The sequence below is a fragment of the Lynx rufus genome, unplaced genomic scaffold, assembly GCF_022079265.1.
Source record: "Lynx rufus isolate CCGP_SWC_20201006 ecotype Redwood Valley unplaced genomic scaffold, mLynRuf1.p SCAF_17, whole genome shotgun sequence".
Taxonomy (NCBI): domain Eukaryota; kingdom Metazoa; phylum Chordata; class Mammalia; order Carnivora; family Felidae; genus Lynx; species Lynx rufus.
The window spans coordinates 28,686,152-28,699,236 of record NW_025814831.1 but is presented as its reverse complement, the minus strand read 5'-3'; the positions used below and the strand labels follow the sequence as shown (position 1 = coordinate 28,699,236).

The 13,085-nt window shown below is 40.5% G+C and overlaps 1 protein-coding gene across 7 annotated transcripts in view; it reads right to left on the bottom strand.

Moving 5' to 3' along the window:
- Positions 1-13,085, bottom strand: part of AREL1 (apoptosis resistant E3 ubiquitin protein ligase 1) — a 48,820-nt gene that overhangs the window by 31,768 nt on the left and 3,967 nt on the right. Inside the window, exon 1 of one of the 7 annotated variants that reach the window (XM_047080366.1) lies at positions 12,270-12,286. The exons of 5 other annotated variants lie outside the window; for them this stretch is intronic. The gene's annotated coding sequence lies outside the window, so the exon portion shown is untranslated. Of the gene's footprint in view, positions 1-1,170; positions 1,354-12,269; positions 12,287-13,085 lie in introns of those variants that run through there. One more of the 7 variants, XM_047080365.1, reaches the window with a different exon arrangement.

Genomic DNA, 13,085 nt, shown 5'->3' with positions numbered 1-13,085 from the left:
TAAAGAGTGAGCCTCATCACTACCACATGCCTAATTCCAGTTTAATAGGGCTGCAGCACAGGGGCTGAGAATAAGGTGGAGAGATATGAAAGCACAGGATAGGTGGGGCCACAATGCAGAGGGCCTCATATGCCATATAAGGAATCACGGCAACACTCACTTGGAAAGGGGAAATCACCAAAAAGCTCCAAAACCTAATCTATCTGCCCATGCGGTCTGCTCCCTTCGCGCCCACGTATGCATTTCCAAGACATGGTTTAACAATGCTGGTTTTATTTTTTAAATAGTGTTATTTACTTTTCTGAGTGGGGAAACAAAAGTCTGTGGACTTTCAAGATAAAGTCACTAAGTAAAGTCTAGTAAAGTCAGCGTGTAACTCAAAGATATTCATGAACTAAATATAGCAGAAAGGGGGTTATGGCAAAGCATACGCAAACAGCCACCATAACAAATGAGAAAAGACTACTTACTACTCATCGCTAAACAAAAAGAGATTCTCTTTCCACACGGTGGGAACCGCGCTCAGTGCTTCACATATATTAACTTACAACCCCAGGGCACAAAGGGAATTATCCCCCTATTTTACAGATGAGGAAACTGAGGTACTCTCTCAAGATTACGCACATGAGTAGTAATGATCAATTAAACCCAGACAACCTGGACCTAGAATCCATGCTTTTAATGACTACCCTGCTTGCCTCCCTACCGTGGGAAACCAAGAAAGAAAACCCACAATGTTAGTAAGAACAGCAGAACAGAATAAGTGAAGGCTAGCCGATCAAACAAGTTGGCAAACTTTTCTAATAAAAAATAAACAATTATTTGTATTTATTTTAAAATATGGTGATAGAATTGCCAAATACGTGAGCCAAAAGCCGGGCCAACCAGCAATTGGAACCAGATTACAGGATCCACAAGCAAGATAACAGTTACATAAACTGTAAGAGATCAATTAGAATGCTATCTAAGCATTAAACAATGACACCTTTTAAGGAATAACAAAAGAAATTTCTCACAAATAAAATGTTAAATACAAAGTAAGCACAAAATTATTTACATGGCATGAGTGCAATTTTTAAAATATTACATTACATAAACAAGACTAGAAGGAACATAAAAATACTAGTCATTTTTTGCTGTATGAAATTATAAACAACTTTCATTTTCTACCTGTATCTTTCAGTGTTTTCCAAATTCTTACTGATGTAAGAACATATTAAAAGTTTCTACTTCTGGAAAACAAAAAACTTTTTGGGGGAGAACAGGCAAGTTATCCTTTTTTTCAAATAAGGAGTATAAAAATTAGCTAAAAATAAAAGAACGTACTGAAATTTTTTCAAAAAGTTTTTTTAAGATTTTTATTTATTTTTGAGAGACAGAGACAGAGGACGAGCAGGGGAGGGGCAGAGACAGAGGGAGACACAGAATCCGAAGCAGGCTCCAGGCTCTAAGATGTCAGCACAGAGCCTGACACGGGGCTCGAACTCATGAACCATGAGATCGTGACCTGAGCCGAAGTCGGACGCTTAACTGACTGAGCCACCCAGGCGTCCCCGAATGTACTGAAATTTTATTTAAAAAATTCTTTTAATGTTTATTATTTATTTTTGAGAGAGAGAGACAGAGCATGAGCAGGGGAGGGGCAGAGAGAAAGAGGGAGACACAGAATTCAAAGCAGGTTCCAGGTTCTGAGCTGTCAGCACCACAGCCTGACATGGGGCTCGAGCCCATGAACCGGGAGATCGTGACCCGAGACAAAGTCAGACGCTTAACTGACTGAGCCACCCAGGCGCCCCTGCAATTTTATTTCTATTCATTATGATCTTAGTGGGTCTCCAGCCCTGTAATCAGCTATTTGGTTATTAAATAACTCCTAGTTTTTTTTTTTTTAAAGATTTTATTTGTAAGTAATCTCTACCTCTAACATGGGGCTCGAACTTCAACTCCAAGATCAAGAGTTGCATGCTCCACAGACTGAGCCAGCCAGGTGCCCCAAATAACCCCTAGTTCTAACATCATCTTTACTGCACCCACCACCATCTACCACGTATAACTCCTCACAATGCTTCAGTGTCTCTAGTAAGCCTCAAAATTCAGCTCAAGCATCATCCCCCTTCCTGGTCCAATTCTCAGGCCCTCTGAGAATTCCCCCCATGCCAGGCAGAACCAATCATTTGCTCCTCTGTGATACACCTATGCTGAAGATACCTCTATACGTCTGTATTATAATTGTTTATACAGTAGTGTCTCCTAATGACTTCTGGGATCTCGGAAGACACTGATGGGTCTTACTCTTCTTTGTCTCCCAGTAGCTAGTATACTGTTCGGTTTATCGCTTAACTTTGATAAGTTCCCCCAAGTGATTCCTATAAATATTGAAGTCTCAGAAGCTTGGTCTAGGCTCTAGGGCAGTCCCTCTGAGAAGCGACCTGATATTCTGTATCTCTAACAGACTCACAGGAAAGGTTGATGCTTCTGGTTTGCAGATCGAGCTTCCAGGAGCAAGGGTCTAGAGCAGGAATTGGCAAACTACAGCCTGCAGGCCAAATCCAGACAGAACCTCGCTACAAGAGCAAAGCTGAGTAGCTGCAGAGACATATGGTCTACGAAGCTTTCCTATCTGACCCTTTACAAAAAAAAAGTTTACCACCCTCCAGCATAGGGTCTTAGCCTTAAAGCTATATAGCTGCTTTGTGTAAATTAACTCATTTTTATAAATGAAAAAAAGCATAAAGTCATTTTCTTCCATTCCAGTTCTGCCCCCTCTTAGGAAAAGAGCTATAAAACTTGCAATATTATGCAAATATTTCTCCTGGTGAATTTCAACTTTTATTTAAAAGTGTTACGGGGGCACCTGGGTGGCTCAGTTGGTAAAGTGGCCAACCTCGGTTCAGGTCATGATCTCAAGGTTCACGAGTTCAAGCCCCATGTCAAGCTCTGGGCTGACAGCTCAGAGTCTGGAGCCTGCTTCAGATTCTGTGTTTTCCTCTCTCTCTGCCCCTTCCCTGCTTGCACTCTCGCTCTCGCTCTCTCTCTCTCAAAAATAAACAAACAAAAAAAGAGTTCTACGCCTCCCATACCCCAAGTAGGAATTTTATACAATCATTTCCCAAAGTACATGTTTCCTACAATTATGCTTGCATTTCATCAAGGCTATAATTTCCTAAAACCAGTACCTCAGGGACCAATACTATATCCAGGTTTCTAAAATTATTACTATACACATTACTGACTCAATATCTACTTTTAAACTATTATTAAAAATCCTGTGAAAAACTGACGTGAAAGTCCACTTTGGAATTCTGGTGAATAACAAAAGAGGCAGTGGCAGCAGACAGGAGTTCCAAATATCACCCACTGAATCCCACAAAGAAAGACAAAAGAAAGACATTGGCTTTGAAAGACGTAGTCTTCAGTATTCTCTATACAGAAGCACCAGCCACAGTCCAGGAAAATCAAATTAAAAAAAACAAAACAAAACAAATCATTCAATAAGCAAAATGCTGACAGTTTAGAGTGACCTAAGAAGGTTCTAAGAAATAAAGTGCACCATCAGATACTTCAGATTATTTACGTTTTCGTCTGCTTAATTTCACCATTGGTTTATTCTCCCTCAAATCCCCACCATAAAAGACTGCCTTCCCCCATCAAGTTTATTCTCTTGAGATATTTACACAGTTGTGTATTCCTGCTATCTCGGTTCAGCCAACTTATACGGTTTTCATTTATATTCTTTCCTCATCAGTCAGCCCCTCCAGTCTCTTAATTATTCTTGTGGGTCTTCTGTGAACTCTCTCCAGCTGGTCCCCAGCGATCTGGTAATGAGGTGCCTCCAACTGACTGCAGCCTTCCAGGAACAGCCTCGTTAGAACAGGATGAGCTCACCCTCCTCGGTTCTATGACATAACACTCCTGAGTAGACAATCCCCCACATCACAGCAAGCTAGAATACTGCCATATTAGACTGTGACCCCATTCCATGCTTCTCAGATTTGGGCACTGGGGCATGTCAATGTGCTGGAAGGCAGGGGATAAATGGCACATGTTGGTGCAGCAACTTTTCACTAAAGGATGAGGCGGGTGGGGAGGGAAAGCCCTGTTCACGTTAAAACACTCATAGGTAATAAAATAGAATGCACAATTTGCGTGAATGTCTAAAGAGAAAATATGAGTGTGGTCAAGATATTCAGAGATTTGATACCTGATGCAGAAAGGCTGCTTGGGGCTCTGCTCCCAGCCCCCAAGGGGTTACATGCCCACTATCCTCTACCACCAGAGATACTCGAGCTTAAAAGTTTGAAAAGCACTACAATCCCCACTCAACTCATGGTCTATTACCCCACTATCACTCATCTCATATACTCACATTTTAAATAAAATTATTTTTTCTGCTATGTTCCCCATCCTTGGATATCTATATTTTCCCTTTGCCTAACATAATTGTAATTCACTGATAGTAATTCACCAACATCTTCGTGTTCCTCTGTAAGGTTCATTCTTCATTCATTTCATATTTCTTGAACATTTGCTGTCTGCCAGGCTGTGTGCTAAAAGCTAAAGTAACACGGAAAAATGAGACAGGGTATTTTCTTAACCTGGATGAACTCAGTCCAAAGTGGGAGCTGGAGAATACAACGAGGCAAGTGCCACAAAAAAGGAATAAACAATGTGTGGGGGGGCAAAGGAAGGAGAAAGGTAACTTTGCCTGAGAGTGAGGAAGCATTCACAGAAGAGACAAGAGAGCTATTAAGACCGAGCAAGCATTCGCAGGGCAGGGCAGAAAAGACCAGTACCCTAGGTGGAAAAAACAGCATAAGCAAAAGTTCTGAGTCAAGAAAGGGGATGAAAAAGGTCAGCATTATGAAAACAAAGTGTTTAGAAAGACCAAATGGGGCCAAACTAGGGTGACTGATTCTCAGTACAGTACAGTATAATGCTCAAGAGCATGAATCTTACTACTGAGTAATCCCGGACAAACTACTTCTCTTCAGTTGCCTCAGGAATAAAGTGGAGATCCACTAAGAAAAGGAAGGGCTGGAAACTAGCCCCGGGTGACTTGGCACTAGACGGGTGCCTCAGGGGATGTGGCTTTAACTGCCAACCAGGCTGCCCGGTTGCCCGGCTACGACGGAAGTTTGCACCCAGGCCACAATGGCAGCCCAACCTGCAGTAAATTAGGAAGATGGCACTGTGTATACCTGAGGGACTAATTGGTTTTCCAGAGAAATCCCATTTGGAAGCAACCACAGCAACGATCCAAAATACGGACTGTTGTTTTGTTTGTTTGTTTGTTTGTTTTCTCAAGAATGATGATAACACAGGGACGTTTGGGTGGCTCAGCTGATGAAGCATCCAACTTCAGCCCAGGTCTTGATCTCATGGTTTGTGGGTTCAAGCCCTGCATTGAACTCTCTGCTGTCAGCATGGAGCCTGCTTTGGATCGTCTGCCCCCCTCTCCCTCTGCCCCTTCTCCGCTCATGCTTTCTCAAAAATAAATAAACTTAAAAACAGAACGGGGTGCCTGGGTGGCTCAGTTGACTAAGCGTCCGACTTTGGCTCAGGTCATGATCTTTCAGGTTCATGAGTTTGAGCCCCATATTGGGCTCTGTGCTGACAGCTCAGAGCCTGGAACCTGCTTCAGATTCTGTGTCTCCCTCTCTCTCTGCCCCTTCTCTGCTCGGCTGTGTCTCTCTCTCTCAAAAATAAATAAACATTAAAACAATTTTTTTTTTAATTTTTTTTTCCAACGTTTATTTATTTTTTTGGGGACAGAGAGAGACAGAGCATGAACGGGGGAGGGGCAGAGAGAGAGGGAGACACAGAATCGGAAACAGGCTCCAGGCTCTGAGCCATCAGCCCAGAGCCCGACGCGGGGCTCGAACTCACGGACCTCGAGATCGTGACCTGGCTGAAGTCGGACGCTCAACCGACTGTGCCACCCAGGCGCCCCAAAACAATTTTTTTAAAAGAGAATGATGATAACACAAATCTACCTTTACTGAGAACCTACTACTACTGTTTGAGGTGCTTCATGTATCACGTAACTCACATCAACCATATAAAGTACCTACATTGTTATCCATATGTTACAGATTACGAAACAGAAGCACAGAGAGCTAAAATAACTTGCCTATTGTTACCTAGATGACAAAGGAAGGAGTCAGGCAATGTGATTCCAGAGCCTGATGTGTCAAGAAACCCAAGAAAGGAAAATAAAAAAGAGAAAAGATTCTTGGGATAGGAAGAATGAGAGCTCAAGAAATACTTAACCTGGAAATTTAAAGAAATATGATTTCATTTTAGACTTTAAGCAACCACAACTAAAGAAGCCAAGAGGTGTTTTTTAAGTTAAGGGAGAAAGAGGCTTACACATTTTAAAAGAAATAACTCTGGTGGTAATATAAGAGAGACTCTGAAGAGGAGGACAGACCACTGGCTGAGAGACCAGAAGATGCTGGTCCAAGGGAGCAGCGAGGAACTGGTCATGATGCAGAGGGGGAGAGGCTAGCGTAGGCACTGTTTCCCAGTTAGAAACAACAGGATTAGTGACCTATGAGGTCAAAAAGATAAAGGAGAGCAAGAAACCAAGGACATATCAGGATTTTTTACTCTTGGGAGCCTGGATGAATGGTGGTGGTGAATGAAAGACATAGAGCCAGTACAGAGGGAAAGATAAGCACAGAACTGAACATGTTAAGTTTGAAGTGTCCATAAGATATCTGGGTGAATATACCCACAAGACAAATGGACATAAGCATCTGAAGCCATGGAAATACCAGTACCCTGAGGGCAGTTAAAAGACACAGGAGATTAAAAAAAACAAAAACAAAAACAAAAAAAAAAAACAAGACTGGCATGGAAAACAAGTAGACCAAGAAAAAGACCAATTACACAACTCTGAGGAGATCAACCTTAAAAGTACTGCCTTCTGCCCCAAAAAAGGAGCTAGCAAAAACTGAAAAGGAACAATCAGAGAAAAGGGAAAAACTGTAAAAGTGGTTTACTAGAGCCAAAAGGAAGTACTTCTAGAAACCGGTGGTCACAGTATTAGAAACAGTAATGATTTAGGCCAGAGGGGGAATTCAAAAATCAGCACCCAGGTTTTCTTCCTTGATTATTTGGAACTCTCATTCTCTGATCAAGCAACTTCAAATAAAATGTGTATCTGATTTCCATCTATTCTCACTAATAATAAAAATCTTAGCCTAAACTTGACCCAACACTGATAACTAGTAAGCTCTTTGCAACTCAATTCAGGGATACTGATTATTTCAAAATTATCTTAGTGCCTATAACAAATTCAGATCTGAACTAATCTGAATCCAGTCTCTAATCCCACATAAATCAATGGCAAAAAAAATCATATCAAAATCAGCTTTATTGAGGTATAGCTTATATATAGTAAAAGCCACCAACTTAAGCAATTAGAGCTTTGCCAACTGTATAAGGTTATGGATATAAAACACAATGGTGATACAGAACATTTCATCATCCCAAAGTCTCCTCATGATCCCCTTGTGCAACCACTGATGTGCTTTCTATCACCATAGTTTTGCCTTTTACAGAATGCCAAATAGCGTTCTATACAAAATGCAGACCTTTGTGTTGTGGCATTTCTTTACTTACCACATTATTTAGACCCATACATGTCATTACATGTATCAGTAGTTCATTCCTCTTTATTGTTGTGTAGCAGTCCATTATATGGGCATATTACAATTTCTTTATCCGTTCACCAGTTGAAGGACATTTGATTCTATCCAGTTTGGGGCTGTTCAGGATAAAGCTGCTACGAACATTCAAGCCTAAGTCTGGTGTGGACACATGTTTTTGCTTCCCTTGGGTAAACAGCTAAGAGTGAGAGTGCTGGGCCAGATGATAAGTATATATTTAACTTAAAAGAAACTGCCAACCTGTCGGGGTGCCTGGGTGGCTTAGTCGGTTAAGCATCCGACTTCTGCTCAGATCATGATCTCATGGTTCGTGGGTTTGAGCCCCACATCGGGCTATCTGCAGTCAGCATGGAGTCTGCCTCAGATCCTCTGTCCCCCTCTCTCTCTGCCCTTCCCCTGCTCGCGCGCTCTCTCTCTCTCAAAAATAAATAAAATAGACATTTAAAAAGAAAAAAAAAAAGAAACTGCCAAACTGTTTTCCAAAGCACCTGTACCATCTTGCATTTTCACCAGCAACGTACAAGAGCTCCAGTTGCTCACATCTGCCAACACTTGGCATTGTTGATCTTTTAAATTTCATCATTCTAGAACAATCCAACAAGAAGACACAGTAACTTTAAATACTTATTCACCCAACATGGAAGCATCCAAATACTTCAAGTAGTTAACAACAAACATAAAGGAAGTAATCAATAGTAGTCTAACAGTAGGGGACTTTAAAATCTCACTTACATCAATGAACAGATCATCCAAACAAAAAATCAATAAGGAAACAGTGGCTTTGACACATTGGATCAGATGGACTTAACAGATATATTCAGAACGCTCCATCCTAAAGCAGCAGAATACAGTCTTTTCAAGTGCACACGGGACATTCTTCAGAACAGATCCATATTGGGCCACAAAACAAGTCTCAACAAATTCAAAAAGATCGAAGTCATAACCATGCATCTTTCCTGACCACAACACTATGAAACTAGAAATCAACCACAAGAAAACAATCTAAACACATGGAGGTTAAAGAACATGCTACTAAATCTTACCCATTCTAATAGGTGTGAAGTAGTCTCTCACTGTGGGTTTTTGTTTTTGTTTTTGTTTTGAGAGAGAGAGAGAGAGAGAGAGAGAGAGAGAGAGAATGACAGCAAGGGAGGAGGGTAGAGGGAGGGAGAGAGAATCTTAAGCAGCGTCCATGCTCAGCTTGGAGCCCATCCTGGGGCTAAATCTCACGACCCTGGGATCATGACCTGAGTCGAAATCAAGAGTTGGACACTTAACCAACTGAGTCACCCAGGCATCCCTCTCACTGTGGTTTTGATTTGCAATTCCCTAAGGACTAACAGCATGGAGTACGCTTTCGTGTGCTTAATGGCTATTTGTGACACTTCTCTGGTATCCAAATCTTTTGTATTTCTAAAAATCAAGCTGTTTGTCCTACTTAGTTGTTTTCAGAGTTCTTTATATACTAGACACGTTTGACAAATATTTTCTGTGGTTTGTTTTTAACATTTTCTTAATGGTATTAAAGAATAAGTTTTGAATTTGATGAAATCCAACTTATCAACATTCTTCTTTTAGGTTGTTTTTTGTATCCTATTAAAGAAAAAATCTTCGCCTAACACCAGGGCAAAGATTTTTTTCTAGAAATTTTCTCTAAAAGTGTCACAAAAGAAAATCTCTTGTTAAAATATTTAACAGGAGTACACATGAAGAGATGCTCAATATCACTAATCAGGGAAATGGAAATCAAAACCATAATGAGATATCACCTCACACTAGTCAGAATGGCTAGCATCAAAAAGACAAGAAATAAAAAGTGTTGGTGAACATGTGGACAAAAGGGAATCCTGTACACTGTTGGTGGGAATGTAAGCTGGTGCAGCCACTGTGGAAAACAGTCTGGAGGTTCTTCAAAAAATCAAAAATCGAACCACCACATGACCCAGAAATTTCACTTGTGGGTATTTACCTGAAGAAAATGAAAACTAATTTGAAAAGATACATGCACTCCTATGTTTACCGCAGCATTATTTACTATAGCCAAGATATGGAAACAACCTAAGTGTCCATCAACAGGTGAGTGAATAAAGAAGATGTGATGGGACATATATAATATATACATACAATGTGTGTATATATATATATATATATATATATAATATACACATATATTTAAAATGAAATATTACTCGGCCATGAAAAAGAATGAAACCTTGCCATTCACAGCAACATGGATGGACCTAGAGGGTATTATGCTAAGTGAAATAAGCCAGACACAAAAAGACATATACTGCATGATTTCACTTATATGTACAATCTGCAAAACAAAATAAACAAACAAAAACAGACTCATAAGTACAGAGAACAAACTGATGGCTGCCAGAGGAGAGGGGTGTGAGGTGATGGGTGACATAGGTGAAGGAGAGTAAGAGGTACAGACTTCTTTTGTATTTATGACAAAATAAATAAGTCACAGGGATGAAAAATACAGCACAGGGAATATCATCGATAATACTGTAATAACTTTGTACGGTGACAAATAGTAACTATGCTTAATCGTAGTAGGCATTTCATTATGTATATAATTGTCTGGGGCACCTGGGTGGCTTAGTCAGTTAAGTGTCCAACTCTTGATTTCGGCTCAGGTCCTAGTCTCGCAGTTGGAGACCCGGCGCCTCATTGGGGTCCTCACAGACAACACGGAGCCTGCTTGGGAGTCTCTCTCCCCCTCTCTCTGCCCCTCCCCTGCATGAGTGTGCGCATGTGCTCACTTTCTCAAAATAAGTAAACTCTAAAAAACAATGTATATAACTGTCCAATCACTATGTTGTACATCTAAAACTAAGAGAATATTGTATGTCAACTATATTGTAATAAAAAAAATTTTAACAAGAGTTTTTCAAGCTCCTGCATTCCCTTTATTTCATTAATTACTCAGTTTTGTTATTGCTTTCTTCCAAATTCAACTTCCCATATTACCAAGCAGCATTTAAGTTACAGCCTATTGCAGAATTTGGGAAGATTTTTAATCTTTTAACAGATTCCCCCTACTCTTTAACCTAATAAATGGCATTTCTAAATGTAGCCAATGTTTTAGTCCCTCAGCTCTCCTCAAACTGACATAAACCTTCTGGACCCCTGATGCTGGGTCTTAAAACAACAACAACAAAATTCCAAAACCCAGACCATGCACCTGCAGGTTAAGCCAAGGACAATGAACTACTTGTCCTTCTGGTTTTAAAGAGAAGCTTTTATAAGCTCACTATCACCTGAGAGGAGACTGAAAAAAGTTATCATTCACTGGTTAAAAGAAAAGTTAGGCTTATAAAGGCTAAGCTGGCAGACATAAAAGTAATTCTACATTTCTTAATATTGATTTTCTCTATTGAACTATTCTCTTGAAAACAAACCAGAGTTCTTCAGACTTGAAATAAAGAGTACATATGAAAGCACAGTTTAGATTCAACTGCCCCCTGGAACAGACTTTGCCACTCTCAGCATAGTTCAGAGAAAGGAGGGAAAAAGGGATTCAAAGCTAATGTGAGTAAAACAGGGAAACAAGGGCCAATTTATCATTGCTCATTTTGTAACTTCCTGGGATGTCTGGAGAAAAAAACAAAATAGAAAAACTGGCTCATCTATGCCCCATCACAGTCTTTCATCTACATCAAGAAAACAGCAGCTTCAATTTACAACTCTCCAATCGTGATTTTTTTTTTTCTATTTACCAAATGGAATCTACTGTGCCTGATCCACAGAATCAGGACAGGCCCCTGTGTTCCCATACCATGGCAGCTTTTATGCTTAGGTGACCCTGGGCCACTGAATCTTGGCTATAATAGGAAAAATTTTAAACTAATTCTCTGAATCTGACAAGCCGTCTCCCTCGATAAGTCTAGGAAGGTGTCATTTCATTAACTGTGCATGAAGTGGCAGGCACACAGCCAGATCTACAGCCTAGTGGGATGAAACTGGAATTGTCACACATGCACTTAAAAGCTAACAAAATTTCTACCTCTACCACCGTCTATTCTGTTATTTTTATTTTTTATTTTTTTTTTAATTTTTTTTTTCAACGTTTATTTATTTTTGGGACAGAGAGAGACAGAGCATGAATGGGGGAGGGGCAGAGAGAGAGGGAGACACAGAATCGGAAACAGGCTCCAGGCTCTGAGCCATCAGCCCAGAGCCTGACGCGGGGCTCGAACTCACAGACCGCGAGATCGTGACCTGGCTGAAGTCGGACGCTTAACCGACTGCGCCACCCAGGCGCCCCTATTCTGTTATTTTTAAAGAAAATAACTTATTTACATAATCAAAAAAAAAGAGCAATCTTAAATGAGTATTTTATAGTTCTTTAAGATTCCAGGAAGAAAAACTCAACTAGCCACAGAATGGGCAAACTAAGACGGCTCAAATTGAAGGAGAAACTCAACACTTACATAGAATTAAAACAAAACTTCTGTTGATCTAATAGTCAATGCTACCAAACAAGGATTTATTAATTTCTTCAAATGTGTGTTAAGAATCTATCATAGGGGCACCTGGGTGGCTCAGTCGGTTAAGCATCCGACTTCAGCTCAGGTCATGACTCACAGTTCATGGGTTCAAGTCCTGCATCGGGTTCTGTGCTGATAGCTTGCTCAGAGCCTGGAGCCTGCTTCGGATTGTGTCTCCTTCTCTCTCTGCCCCTCCCCCGCTCACACTCTGTCTGTCTCTGTCTCTCAAAACTAAACAAAAATAATAAAAGAAAAAGAATCTATCATATACCAAGCTTATGTTGCACCCTGAGGATTCCAAAATGAGTAAGATGGTCCCTGACCCCTTAGAAACATATGGTTTAGTAAAGAAGATAGTCAAGTAAACAAGCGGTGATAGTTCCATGTAGTAAAGTCTATGAAGGGAGCACATGCTGTTAGTGGAGCCCAAGAAGGGCCCCTCAATCAGGATTAGCTCTTAGCTTCTCAGAAAACTTCATACCACCCTCCTGGGAGCAAAGCCAACTCTTCGACCGAGTTAACAGTGCTTTGGGAATTAAGGGGATACTAAAACACTACCTATACAGTATTGTTTAATCTCATGGTCAATGACTTTCTCTCTTCAGCACTGGTCAGAGGGGATTACTGATCCACATGCGTGGCAGAGAAAAAGCCACTGGAAACCCCAGCCTATTTATCCAAACTGCACAGCACATGGTCTAAACACAATATAGTATCCTGGACTGGATCTTAGAACAGAAAAAAGGCTTCTAGAGGAAAAACTTGTAAAATCAAAAAAAAAAAAAAAAAAGGCTGTAGTTCAGTTAACATGTACCAATGCTACTTTCTTAGATGTGACAAATGTACCGTGGTTATGTAAGATGTTAACATTAGGGGTAAAGCTACATGAACGGTATACAGGAACTCTCTGTTC